Source organism: Bombina bombina, chromosome 3 (assembly GCF_027579735.1).
Source record: "Bombina bombina isolate aBomBom1 chromosome 3, aBomBom1.pri, whole genome shotgun sequence".
Lineage (NCBI taxonomy): Eukaryota > Metazoa > Chordata > Amphibia > Anura > Bombinatoridae > Bombina > Bombina bombina.
In genome coordinates, this window is record NC_069501.1 from 631,413,885 (window position 1) to 631,429,316 (window position 15,432).

General features: G+C 37.6%; 1 protein-coding gene across 3 annotated transcripts in view; it reads left to right on the top strand.

Moving 5' to 3' along the window:
• DHX40 (DEAH-box helicase 40) overlaps positions 1-15,432 on the top strand; it is a 527,461-nt gene that overhangs the window by 198,254 nt on the left and 313,775 nt on the right. The window lies entirely within an intron of this gene.

Sequence of the window (15,432 nt, forward strand, 5' to 3'; positions counted from 1 at the left end):
TGACTGACAATCTGCAATTTTCTAGCAATTTTCTAACTAATCCTGAAGCCTTCCAGCATAATTGTTTGTACAGATCTTTTCAGCATATGTTACTGATTTGATATATACGGAATGTGAGGCCCTTAGCAGCCTGTAAGAGAATATGCTTCAACCCCCCCACCCCTCACCAGTATGCGGGGTAAGATAGATGCTATAATTGTAAGGCATTTTTGTGATTTCACTACCTACTTAGATTAGCTCCCAGATATAGTGTCTCCAGCTGAACAACTTATCTTGGCTCTTACTGACATTTTGCCTCTATACCTTGGGAAGTTTGAAGATGACATAAAACAGATCATTAGTAGCCCTACAATGTTCAGTATTGACCACAGTGTCAGTAGCGGTGAAGCACCTCTGAGATGGATGACCACTCGACTTGTGTGACCTGGAGATGCGAGGAAGCGGAAGACAAACTATCTATGAGCTACAGTGTGTAATGTTTGCTACTTTTAACCTGGAGGAGATCGCCCTACTTTACTCACTATGACCCAGCTGTCTAGCAGAGCTACAAGAGTAGAATGGAAAATGTAAAGTAGAAATGTGCATCACAAAATAGTATTGCTGATCTGTCCTGCATCTTGGAGTTTAAAGTTGAGATGAGTCTGTTGTTAGCACCTGTGGCTGCCGTTGGGCAAAGTAGGTAGAGAAACTGATATTAAAGATTACTTTTGGGCATCTTGAAGGCCAAACACGCCTCCCTGTCTATTGATCTCTCAGTACTGGTACCTCTCAATATAGATTAGCCTTACATAAAGGGCATGTTTGACACAGACCCCCAATGGGCCATGTTAATTTTGTCACAGCCTTCAGGTTAATTAACTCGAGAGTCACTCATTCAGTCAGCTTGAATTGAAAAAAAGATACTGTTGGCCCTATATTGAAAAGGTGCATTAAATGTTTATTTCCATCTTAATGGGAGGAGAGTCCACTGCTTCATTCATTACTTGTGGGAATTAAGAACCTGGCCACCAGGAGGAGGCAAAGACACCCCAGCCAAAGGCTTAAATACCTCCCCCATACCCCTCATCCCCCAGTCATTCTTTGCCTTTCGTCACAGGAAGTTGGCACAGAAGTGTCGTTAGATTCAGAGTAGTCTCTTATGGAGGGTAGTACTCTTTGCAATGGGACTGGAGTTTTAAGTAATCCTGTCAGCCTCTCAGTAACAGCATGGATGAAAGTTAGAGTCCGGAGATGCAGGGAGTGTCGTCTTTGCCAAACCATCCGACTCAGATTAACAGCTCCATAAGCAATCAGCGTTGACGAGTTTTGCTGCCTGCTTTCTGCTCTCAAGTCCATCTCAGGAGTGATGCTTCTAATCTGTCACACTTGAAAGACCGTGTTCCTGTTCCATGGCATAGAGTCTGGTAAGATAGTTTCATTCAATCTCCCTGGAGATTGAACACTTTGTCCTAGCCAAGAGAGGGTTTTCTGAGAGTGTTATTTTGACTCTCATTCAAGCTTGTAGCAGGTTTCTTGTCGCATCTATCATAAGGTGTGGAGGACCTACTTATTCTGTTCTCCAGGATGAACTGGAGAAGGACTTTTCGGCAAGTCCACTGAGGGGACAGATTTCGGACCTGTCTGTGTTACTGCACAAGAGGTTTGCTGAGCTTCCTGATGTGCAGTCTCTTGTTAGGGCTCTGCTAGAATCAGACCCGTGTTTAAATCTTGTTCTTTAGGTGTTTCACTGGCTCTGTTGGAGCCTATGCATGAAGTAGACATTAAATTATTGTCTTTGAAGGTTCCTTTTCTACGGGCCATTGCTTCTGCGCACAGAGTATCTGGATTACTGCCTTGCAATGCGTCCCTCCTTATCTGAATTTCCATGCTGATAAGGCTTTTCTACGAACCAAGTTAGGTTTTCTTCCTAAGGTTGTGTCAATTCGAAACATCAATAAAGAGATTGTGGTTTCTTTCTTATGCCCTACTCCTTCTTGGTTGAAGGAATGTTTTCAACGAAATTCTTGATGTGTTTTGTACCTTGAAGTCCTTCTTCAGGCCATGAAGGAATTTAGACAAACTTCTTTTTCTGTTTGTCCTTTTCCGGAAAGCGTGGGGGTCAGAGGGCCTCTTCGACTCCCTTATCTTTTTGGCTGAGTAGTGTCCTCCGTTTCGCATTGAGACAGCGGGACATAAGCCTCCTCTGATGATTGCGGCTCATTCAACTAGAGCTGTGGCCTCTTCTTGGGCCTTTAAGCATGAGGCTTCCATGGAGCAGATTTGTAAGGCTCTACTTGGTTCTCTTTACATACTTTTTGCAAAATTTAGCAAATTTGATGTTTTTGCTTCGGCGGAAGCAGCTTTTGGGAGAAAGGTTCTGCAGACTGTGGTGCCCTCATTATAGGGCCCGCCTCCTTTTACCCTCCCATTTTTTTCATTCAGTGCCATCTAGAGCTTGGGTATTTGTTCCCACAAGTAATGAATGAAGCAGTGGACTCTCCTCCCATTAAGATGGAAAACATAAATTATGCTTACCTGATAATTTCATTTCCATCTTCTGGCACCATTTATTCCTTGATATTTCTCCTACTGTTCCTTGTTCCCTTGGCAGAATGACTGGAGGATGAGGGGGAGTGGGGGAGGTATTTAAGCCTTTGGCTGGGGTGTCTTCACCTCCTCCTGGTGGCCAGGTTCTTAATTCCCACAAGTAATGAATGAAGCAGTGGATTCTCCTCCCACAGACGGAAATGAAATTATCAGGTAAGCATAATTTAGGTCTGTGACCATTATGATTTACAGGGAAATTGACATCCCTAGTCTCCAAAGTTTGTTTGTACTGTTGATGCTGTTAATCAAAAAGGTTAATATTGGTTTCTAATAAACAAAGGCTACTTATTCAGAAACTCTCAGATTTCTTTTATTTTTGAATATGGGTCTGAACCTGCCTATATTCCAGTTAACAAAATGATATGTACTTGTGTCGATTGTGTGCAAAAGTGTTCATTATATACTATAGAATGAAAATAAATTCTAATTATGTTTCTCTGCATATTATAATATTGCTTGTTTAGGATTTGATCACAATCCTTTATAAAAAACTTATCAAAATCCAGATTACAAGTGGTGTGCTAATGATAGCGCATGTCGTGATACACAATATCACTGGACCGCACTAACATTAGCACACAACTTGATATTACAAGTCCACGATAAACCACTTGAACCAGAGAAGGGTTAGCGTGGCCAACTTTGCTAGAGCGCAGCATATACTTTCAATGGAGATCACAAAAAAACTAACTTGCATGTATATTAAAAGCCTTAACTGCTCTAGAATAGGACTAGTGACTTGAGACCTAAACTGAAAGGGACCGTTTAACAAAACAGAATAAATAAACTATTACACACATATATACACTTTTAAATAAAAATATAACATTAAATATTAACAAAAAAGTTTTTAAAGGGTTAAAAGGGATATGGTATATGTCAGAGTGTTTGACTGGGAAGTAGGGATGGGCGAATCTGGTGAAAGTGCAATTCACTTGGTAGAACGAATAGTCATGTGGACATTCGTTTTAGACAATCGAATATATATTAAAATTCGGTGATCATATTTTATTTCCAGTTTTCCAACGTTCATAATTAGATCCAATATCCACTTTCTAAATTTTGAATGTAACATTCGATTTAACAAATGCTATTCAGAAGTTCAAAGGTTCATGTGGTTGGGAATTTAGTAAATTGATACATAATAGATACAAATGTGATGATTCAAATTTTTCTATTTTAAATATTGCATAATTTGAATATTACATTTAAATAGAGCATTATAAATAGTATTAAAATACATAGATACAAATGTTTCTAATTCAAATATTGTATAATTCTATTTGAATTATTCAATATTCGAAAATTTTTAATTGAATATTACATTTAAAGATAGCATTAGAAACATTATTATATTAAATGAATGTTAGAAGGTTGTACAAACATTCAAAATTCAAAACTAACAAATGAATGTTTTAAATGAGCTCGTATGTACTGTATGTATGTATATATACATGTATGTCTAAATATGTATATATGTGTTTTTGTGTATTTATATCTGTAAATGTATGTGCACACATACATACAGTACATACGTATATACATGTATACACACTGATGGGTTTGCACACATAAGTCCGACAGGAGTACACTAATTCTTTATGTGCGCTAACCCGACATGAGTTATCTTGTCGAGTTATGAAACCATGACAACAACTGTTTATTTTTAGTGATGGTAAATCCTAGCGTTTGTTATATGCTTGGGTTTACCATCACTTTGAGGTGCATTATGTGTGTATTCAATATAAAATATTAAAAATATTAATAATTAATGTAAATAAGTAGTATGTACTAATATATTCTAAAAAAATATATATGTATATTTGACATTATCTATAGTAATTATTATTATTATTTTTACCAATATTTCATGTTTAATATTTCAATAACGTGCCTTAAAATAGCTAATTATGCATGTGCGCTAACCCAAAATGTGAAACCCAAAGTGTGTTACACATATTTAATATTCCTATGTACTTCTGTACTTCACATATAAAGAAATGTTATTTTTTGTAATTAAATATATATATATATATATATATATATATATATAATCTGATAATGTTAGTGTGAAATATATATCTATACTTATATCTATAGGAATAGATATATAGGTATATATAGAAATATTTATTTAACATAAAAATAACATTTTCCTGTATGTGAAGAACATTGGAATGTGAAATATTTACAGTAAATACATGGTAAAATACATGTATTAAATATTATTATAGAATTATCATTTAGACACACACATATATATTATATCCCTTTGAATTCAAGTACATGGCAATAACAAAAATTTTTTGCTTACCTGATAAATTTATTTATTTCCGGATATGGAGAGTCCACAACGTCATTTAATTACTAGTGGGAATATCACTCCTGGCCACCAGGAGGAGGCAAAGAGCTCCACAGCAAAGCTGTTAAGTGTCACTCCCCTACGCATAATCCCCAGTGATTCGACGAAGGGAAATGGAAAAGGAATAACACAAAGGTGTAAAGGTGCCTGTGGTTTAGTCAAAAATAGCTGTCTTAATAAAGGGTGGAGTCGTTGACTCTCCATATCCGGAAACAAAGAAATTTATCAGGTAAGGATAAATTTTGTTTTCTTTCCTAAGATATGGAGATTCCACAACGTCATTCAATTACTAGTGGGAACCAATACCCAAGCTAGAGGACACAGAATGAACAGGGAGGGAGAACAAGACGGGGAGACCTGAACAGACGGCACCACCGCTTGAAGAACCTTTCTCCTAAAAGATGCCTCAGCCGAGGCAAAAGTATCAAATTTGGAAAAAGTATGCATAGAGGACCAAGTTGCAGAAGCTTCATTTTTGAAAGCCCAAGAAGAGGAGACAGCCCTAGTGGAATGAGCTGTAATTCAGGAGGCTGCTGTCCAGCAGTCTCATAAGCAAAACGAATCATACTTCACAACCAGAGGGAAAGAGAAGTAGAAGTAGCCTTCTGACCCTTACACTTTCCTGAGAAACAAACAAACAGGGCAGAAGAAAATCCTTAGTCGTCTGTAGGTAGAATTTTAGAGCACACACAACATCCAAGTTGTGCAACAGACGGTCTTTATGAGAAATGGAGTTCAAAAGAATGTTATAATGAACTTCCTAGCATGTACTTAATACTTCCCAAAGAACAGCCATGATGGTAAGGTGATGTGAACAAACTGTAGATTAATAAATCAGTACCTGTCAAGGTTTATGAAGAGAGAGGAGAAATCCAGTGTAAGCTGTTCACAAGAGAGACTGTGAGGATCCACTTTGCAGCTGTAGCAGGCAAACAGGAAATGAAGGCAGTCAGGTGGAAGAATGACAAGGAAACTCCAATATGATTGAGAAGCAGTCCTGAATACAGCAGGCAAGCAGAAAAGGAGAACCGGAGGTTGAGAAATAGACAGGCATACTTGAGAATTCTGAAACAAGCTGGAAGCTGACAAACAGAGGAATAAATCAGGTGGCATAACAGCAAGTCCCAGAGGTGAAGTGACTTAATAGTAGTGCACCATACGAACAGCACAAAAACTGAAGCAATTTGTGGAGGAGGGAGGATCCCTTAAATAGGAACTGAGTTTGAGAGGAGGAAATTTATTTAAAGAGACAGTCAGGATTGACTGATACATTACACCCTTTTCCACCCGTAATATCAAAAATTATTTCTGCCAGATTAGGTCCGAACAAGGTCTTACCCTTGTAAGGAAGCGCCAAAAGCTTGGACTCGGAGGTAACATCAGCTGACCAAGATTTTAGCCACAATGCCCTACGGGCTAGGACAGAGAAGCCAGACATCTTGGCTCCCAGACTAATAACGTGCATGTTGGCATCAGAAATAAAGGAATTAGCTAGTTTGAAAACCTTAATCCTATCTTGTATCTCCTCCAACGGAGTCTCTTCTTAAATTGATTCAGACCAATAAGATGCCGCACTTGCTACTGTGGCAATACAAAATGCAGGTTGCCATTAAAAAACTTGATGAACAAACGTCTTTTTGTCTATGGGAAATAGCCCTTTCTACTTTAGGCACCATGCGCCAAGAATCTTTAATGGAGTCGCCAGCAGGAAACATCTTTTTAAATACAGGAGATGAATAGAAAGGAATCCCTGGCTTTTCCCATTCCTGTGAAATAAACTCCGTCACACGGCCTGGGACCGGATAAACTGCCACAGAGGAAGGAGCATCATAGTATTTATTAAGTTTACTAGACTTCTTAGGGTTGACAACGACAGAAGTATCAGAGTCGTCCAAAGCCAATACCTCCTTTAACAGTACACAAAGGTAATATTAAGAAAGCCCAAGGGGGTATCCTAATAATGAACACACAAAAAAAACAAAATTAAAATAAAATACAATTGAAATTAAAATAAGAATAATATAGTAAAGATAAAAAAAGTACTTAAGTTCAAATAGTGTTGGAGTCAGAGACCAAGAGAAAACTCCAGTGACCAAACTGTCTGCTACTGTCTGTAGTAGTCTGCAAGTGACGCTCTGATCAGTGATTATTTGAAGAGTAAAGAAGAGGTTGCTCCGCTTATAAATCTGGTGTGTGGAATAATCTAAGGAACTGGAGAAAAGAGGGCGCCTCATAGTGTATTACAGATTGCTGAATTTTTCAACAAACAGGTGGAAATATGCTCACCAGATGCCGTTGCACCATACTGTGACCGGTGCTTGAAATCGGCCTGCACCTTATACAGCGGCTAACATTGTCAGCTGTTCCTTAGCTGAGGGCTGGTGGAAATGCCAGAGATCATGAGTTGTTATAGCCGGTCAGGACTGGAAATCTTTACACAAATTTGGAAAATTAAATGAGCTGAAATCGAGCGAGCATATAAAGACAACTTGCCTGATGAAAACAACCATTGAGCGGTCGAGAAACGCGTTGCAGCAAAGAGATATTAAAGTTTTGGTTTTATATTACACTTGGGAAGTTCAAGCACTGGTCACAGTACGGTGCAACGGCATCTGGTGAGCATATTTCCACCTGTTTGTTGAAAAATTCAGCAATCTTTAATACACTATGAGGCGCCCTCTTCTCTTTTCTCTAGTACACAAAGGTGTTCAAGCTTAAATCTGGTTTACTTCTTCAGTATCAGATGAAGGAATAATACTGTCCGAACCTGAGATTTCACCCTCAGAGTCTACCGACGTATCTTCCTTGTCAGACTTATGAGGGAGGGCAACCTGCGTAGCAGTAGGTGGAAATGTCTAATTTTCCTCTTGCATTTTCCCAGCATAGGAAAAGCAGATAATGCCACAGATACCGCAGAAGATACCTGTGCATCAAAATCTGCAGGCAAATAAACTCCTCCTGGAGGCTGAGAGGAACTGCAGGGCACTGTATGTGACACCATAGAGGCTTGGGACATTTGAGGAGAAAGCTGTGGCATTGCCTGAACAGCATCATCCTGAGAGACATTGGGCTCAGAGGGCAATAATTTATCTTTAAATTGAAGTGTTCTAGCTAAGCATGCAGCACAGAATTGCATAGGCCTCAAGGCATAACCAGCATTTGTCAAAAGACAGACAGAGACTTGGTCCATGTCCATAATACTACATAAAAAATTCCCAAAATTGTAGAATTTTTTTAAATGCACTGTCATTTTAAGATTTTTTAATACCACATCCGCTTAACGTTATGCAAAAATTATTTAAAATAATAAACCAATCAGGCCCCCTACACCTCAGACAGACTGAGGTGCCTTACCGTAACACTTATACACAATTTGGCTGCCAGAAGTCTCTAACACGATCATATAGTAGATTGACACTGAAGAGACTGAAATTCAGTGACGCTGCTCCACTCCGTGAATATCCGACAGAAGAGAGAAGTCGCATGACCGGCAGAGAGAGGAAACTACGCAGCAACTAAAAAGTGCGGATTTCCCTCTGCCTACAACACAGGAGCTTAATTTACACAAACGTTCAAGCAGTCTGTCAGTTAGCCTGTTCTAGCTAAAAACGTCCCAATAAAGGGTAGCAAAGGATCGTTTCCTAAAATTAATTTCCTTTTAAAGTTCCTTTAAAATTTATTTATATACAAGTCGTGTTCCTTATATAGATACTTTGTTCACAAATTTCTTCTTAAATGAGGTTTCCACAGTCAATAAAATGTTACAGTTCGACTGACCACAGTCTAAGCAGTTGTATTTAAATCACATATAGATGGTTAAGTGTGTGTGCACATATAATTTCTTATGGCTTGTAGTTTCGCTGGAATGTTACAATCTTACCGCCTTGGTGTGTGAGCTTGCTTCCAGGTACAACGCTCTCACCTGCAGCACTGTCTGGTTTTGCAGCTTGTAGTACCCTGTGAGTCCTCGCGCTGCTAGCAAAGCGCCTGACGTCACCGGTTACGATCAGCTGTGATCCCCTGTTGTAGTACTTCGTACGCAGAGTGGAAAATCGTCCGGGCTTAAATCTTTAAATATCGCCAGATGCAGGTTCTATGTCAATCCACAGTACTTCTACGCATTTCACCCCTTTCAAACGGGGCTTTCTCTTGAACGTAGGATATTCATTTCTAGAGTATTGTTAGGGAAGTAGTCCTTATTCATAATCCAGTCGACCGCAATGCGTGATATAAAGACCAGATTATATTTATTAAGATCTGGGAGTGCTAGACCTCCAAATTTTTTTAGATAAATAGAGTTTTTTAATAGAAATTTGTGGTCTTTTACCTCTCCTGATAAAATATTGCAAAGAAGTATTTAGGCTCTTCCAGTCCCTAGTAGTTAGAATAACAGGAACGTTCTGTAAAGCATATAGAATTTTGGGGAGTAAAACCATTTTAAACAGAGCAATGCGACCAGAAAGGGATAACAGTAAATTTTGCCAATTTCTCATGTAGTTTTTAATTTTGGTGAGGATTGGTGGAATATTAAGTCTATACCAATCATGGGGATCTAATGAGATATTAATTCCAAGATATTTGAAAGAGGAAGCTACAATCTTAAATGGCATGTCGGTTAGGGAGAACTTATTTTTTTTAATCCAGAGAAGTTCAGTTTTGGACATGTTAACTTGTAGCCAGTGAAAGAGCCAAAACTTTTAATGAGGGAGAGTAATTTGGGGATTTTAATTCTAGTATTAGAGATATACACTAATATATCATCAGCATTTTGGGCTATTTTTTGTTCTGTAGCTCCAATCTTAATTCCATCTAGTTGCAGCCTTATCTTAAGGGCTAATGGTTCAATGGCAAGATTAAATAAAAGGGGAGAAAGCGGGCAGCCCTGTCTAGTGCCGCGCTGTAGCTTAATTGATGTAGACTCTAAATGATTAACACTTAGTTTTGTTGTAGATTTTTCATACAAGTTGTGAACAAAACATACAAAATTATCCTTGAAGCCAAAGCGAGAAAGCGTATCTAAAAGTTGGTGATAATGCACCGAGTCGAAAGCTTTTTCGGCGTCAATTGCGATAATTGCGGAGTCTACATAACCTTGCCCTTTTGTTTCTTGAAGATTATAGAAATGATCCAGTACCAGAAAAACCTCTCTAATCTTGGCTGCCGAATTGCGTTTGGATAAAAAAAACCTACTTGATCTTTGTGTATAGTGCTTACTAACTCCAATTGTAATCTCTTGGCTAAAATAGATGTAAATAATTTGTAATCAGAGTTAAGGAGCGCAATCGGGCGATAAGATTCCTTTTTCAGCTGATCTTTTCCTTGTTTCAAAATTAAGATGGTAGTGGATTCAACAAAAGTTGAAGTGATTGGATTATTCTCTGAGTATATATAATTAAAAAGTTTCTTTAGATGTGTCGTAATAATAGGGGCCAAGAGTTTATAAACCTCATTCGGGAGTGCATCTGGCCCAGGGGCCTTATCCAAGCGTAGATCTTGGATAGCCTATAGTATTTCTTGTTTGAGGATAGGAGCATTTATTCTTGTCACTGAAGTGCAGATTAGTTTAGTTGTTGTTCTGAGCTTCCAGGACAGCAGGAAAGTAGAAAGGCTGCAGGTAAAGACTTAGTAGTAGCAAACAAGGTGTGGCTCCAGTAACTAAGACACAGCAGGAATCTCTGCAGTAGAAGATGCATAAGCAGAGTGTCAGGGGAAGTTACAGCTTAAATAGGGTGAAGTAGGAGGGCCAAACTTAAATAAAGGGGCAGCAGGATCATTTACATTCAGCCTCATTAAAGCTTTTCCAGTAAGAAAGGTAGTAGATGAGTTCCAGCTTATGGAAGAGGGGTGAGAAGGTCACAGCTTATACGACCAATCCTTATCCTAGTATTGAATCCAGATGATGAAGTAGATGAAGGCAGACTCATAAGTCCAAAAGGACACTGCATGCTGCTTCTTTGCAAGTCTCCTTGTTCGATGATGGCTTGGAACAAATATCTCAGGCTGGCAGTGTGGTACCTGGTTTGGCAAGGATGTTGACCTTTCTTGGTTGAGGGGCTTGTCTGTAGAATGGCCCAGCACACTTTTTTATGTTACTGGATTGTTTTCCAGTGGTTTCAAGAATGAGCTGCCAGAGGTTCATTTTTCATTTTACCACTGAAGCATTGCAAAGTGTTAATGTAGGTTTGTACAGGGAGAATGTCCGAGTACAAATATATTCAACGCATGTGGGTCTCGGAGCACCCCAAGATTGACAGATACTTCACCTCAAGCTGTTTTATTCAATTGGTGCGTAAATGGTTTTCACTATTTTATGCTCATCATGATATTTATGAGCATTCTGTGGAAGCACTTGTGATTCCTATATCCTGCATCACTTTTTTCTCTTTGAAAATTGTAAAACAGGTAAATACCCTCAAGGGATCATTTTTGTGTAGGTGCTTGTCATTCATATGTATTATTCATATGTTGTACCTTTTATGATTGTGTGTCACTGGGGTGTAGAGTGTTCCTGCAATGGTAGACTTTGTAGATATGCAAATACAAGCAACTTCTGTTAACCTGTGGCTGGCATTAACCCATGCTATAACCTCTCCTTTGGTTCATTAAGATCTATCCTATCTTTGTTGGGTCAAAGTTTTTTTTGTTCACTTGCAGGTTCCACTCATAACTTTTAATCACCTCTTCACTGGTCTAAATAATGTCCTGAAAAGTCTGTTAAGATTATGCATTTGGTGATGATTCAATAAATGCATTTTAAATTGCTCTGTGCATTTGCAAATTGATATGTAATTATAAAATGCTTATTTTAATGCAGAAATAATCTGTTGCATTGTGTTATTATTATGTTTTATTAATTCATACATTATAATGTGTGAACATCTTGATATAAAACAGGTCCATAAATACACATTAAATATAATGTCTAGAAATATTATTCCAATATAGCAATAACAAACACACAAAACATAAAGGAATATCCCTTAGTAAGTCAAAAATTCAATACCACTAAAATGTCGTTCATCAAATTTTGTTAACGTTCATAATATTCATTTCAAAGGATTAGGCTAGAATCAAACTGCCACCAAAATTCATCAAAGTTGAACACTTTATAGAGTCCCTTATATGCCCATAGAGATCTATCCAGTTAAAGAAAGAAAAAAATCTATCATGATTTAGAAAGACCATATCATTTTTTACGGCTTTCTAATTTGCTTCTTTTATCAAATGTTCTTTGTTCTCTTGGTATCTCTTGTTAAAAAGCAGGGGCATAAGCTCAGGAGCATGCATGTGTCTAGAGCACTATATGGCAGTAGTTTTGCAAGAATGTTATCCATTTGCAAGAGCACTAGATGGCAGCGCTATTTCCTACCATGTAGTGCTCCAGATACTTACCTAGGTATCTCTCCAACAAAGAATACCATGGGAATGAAGCAAATTTGGTAATAGAAGTAAATCTATTATCTAAACTAAATTTAAATGGTATGCACCGTCTAACTTTTGGGTTTCATATCCCTTTAATAGACACTGGAGTAACATGCAGTACTTTCAAATCCAATACAGTTTTATGGCAAAATATCAAGTCGCTGCTTAAGAGTATGCATTAAGAATGCAGCCAAGCAAGCCATTTGCTCTACACACAGTCTCCGCTCCTCTTCACTCCTGATTAGCAAACAGGCATCCATGGGCGAGAGCAGGAATGCAGTCTTTAACGCTTCCAGCATCATGCTCCTTTAAATCTTCTATCCCCGACGCCTGCCCGGTTAAAGTGTGTGATGGCAGTTAGAACAAACTCCAAATGGCGTTTTAACACCAGCCCTCCTTTGACCGCAGCAGATGCTGTACTTCAGGTCACAGGGCCCTCTCGGCTTTAAAAAAATGGCCACTTGCACTGGTCATATCTACAGCTGTCGGTACTGCAGTTTAATTTTCCACATCCCTCCGGTGTCATGTGGCCTGATATGCTGCCTGTGCTACACTGATGGGGAAGGTGCGTGCCCGCTCTTCCCCGCTCCTTAGGGGGAACATTAGTGTCCACATACTTTTGCTATGTAGTGTATAAAAACAGTTCTTCAGTTGTTAAAGTAGTATGTATTTATAAAATATTGATGAAATCATCTGATAAGCTAATAGACGTATGGAAACTGTGCAGTTCTCATAATGTGAAATAGTTTTGGTTACAAGTTGAGCTAAAAAATATCAGCCCTATTATGCATTAACATTGCCCGAGTACAATAAAAAATCTATTTTTGGGCTCATATAAAGGTTATATTTTATTGCTTGAGCAATATTCTAGGGCGTGACTAAGAGATATAATACTTTTATGGTGGTGCATTAAGATTCCCTGGTTTATTGGTTTTACCATCCACTTATAATACTGTGCGTTATTCTTCGTGCAGGACTGAGAGCAATAGAATACACCCTGCTCTATCATTTGCGCTCCACTTGTAATCTAGCCCATAATATTTGATTTTAAAGTAAAATGTATTGTGATAGTTGAAGAATATACTTAAATATTGCAGCTATAAATTAGCTCATGTAATGAGTTTAACTATCATTGTGTAGCATTTACAGATTTTCAAATTATGATATGATGTATTATTTTTAGTTTTGCAACCAAGCCACGTGTGATAGTGTGATCAACTTTTTTTTATTGCAATATAATTTTTTTATAAATAATAAAGGGTGACAATTTTTAGAACCTCTCCAGGTGATGTGTTTGGTAAGATCGGTTGCTAGTTCCCTGTGTACATAAACTTGGTGCTTCAGAGAATATATCTGCTCTCCCATAGGCGGACCCATAAGCTCCATGACAAGTGCTTACCATCTGCTCTTCATCTGACTGGCACAGAGGTGGTATCATTGCTGGACTTTATTTTAATTTGTCGAGGTTACTGTACTATTCCCGGAGCTTGGTTCTTTTTACAAAGGATAATAGACATCTTTGATGTAAGCGGGGCATATAAATTGGTAAAAATCAGTGTAATCAAAGCTTGTGTATCATTCAATAATTTCACCTTCTGATAGTTTTTCATGTGCTAAAACATTAGAGATGATCTATGTAGTGTTTGACTAACAGAAACATTTTCTTTAGTGTCTAATACTCTTTGGGGCCTGCCCTTTTCACGCTTTCTGTCTCTCCCCTTCTATCTTCTAAAGCTCTCTGCACTGGCAAGATTTTCAGTACAGCGAGGTCCCTCAAATTTTAGAAAGGACATTTTTTTAACTTGAGAGCTGTTTATCTCACTTTACATGATTCTGGATGTGAAGCCGAGAGACGTATATTACAATATAATGCTCAAAACATAACTGAAAGATTTCTCTACACGCTGATGAGTTTTTGATCACCATGCTCTTTCTGAGTGTCTCTATGTATTTAAAAACTGTGTAGGATACATGTATGCCTAATATATTTGTATGTATAGTGTGTAAAATAAGTCTTTGTTTAAAAAAAAATCTTCTGTCCAAATTTAAGTTAATCTAATTAATGTGATCATATACTGTATGTTACCACAGTAAAAACATTTTTGATGACGCCGTTATTCGTCATTATCTTTAACCTTCTTTCATGATGTACAAAAAACCATGTACAACTGCCATGAGAATCAGCATAAAGGTGGTCATGGACAAGCCATTCCAAACCATTTGAATACGTGCCACTTAGTAACCAAAAATCACTCTTGTCAGTACTCAATGTTATTGATTGGCTCTTCTCATATAATGGAAAAGGGATCATTTTATTATTAAAAGGTTTAGTGGTTTCTATTTGTTTTTGTTTTTTGTTCTAGAAATGGCATATATTAGCTTCCAATATAGTTTACTCAAAATTTAAAATGAATAGACAATCATTAACATGAATAATTGTTGATACTAATATACAAAAAATAATGTGGTTTACTGATTACATCTTAAAACTGAATTCATTATGGATTTATATGTGCACACATTTATAATAATATATTGTTTTTAAAATAATGTGATTCTGTTTAAGCAGACGATAGCTTGCAAAACAGAAACACGCTGGTCAGATGCAGAAGGGAGCAGCAGATGGTCAATCATAAACTGATAAAGGATGCATGAAAGAGAAATGATCCCTCATCTGACTGGTCATACCCATAGAACAGTTATGCAGTAACACTTATAATGTTATATAATGTTATATAATGTTATATAATGCCATAATACACCTGCATCTCTCAGCATATAGTAATTGTAATAAATGGGAATTTGTGAGAAATGTGTAAAAAGAGTTTTACAGAAACATTTTAGAAATAAAACTTTAGAAGGTTTCCAAAGGGTATATTCCCGGACCGCTTGAGAGTTGCAAATTTGCTAGCAGCACGATAGTTGTAAAGGGGTAGTCTACTCCAAAATGTTTATTGTTCAAAAAGATAGATAATCCCTTTATTACCCATTTCCCAGTTTTGCACAGTCTACATTGTTATATTAATATACTTTTTTAGCCAGTCAGTGCTGTGTCCTGCACA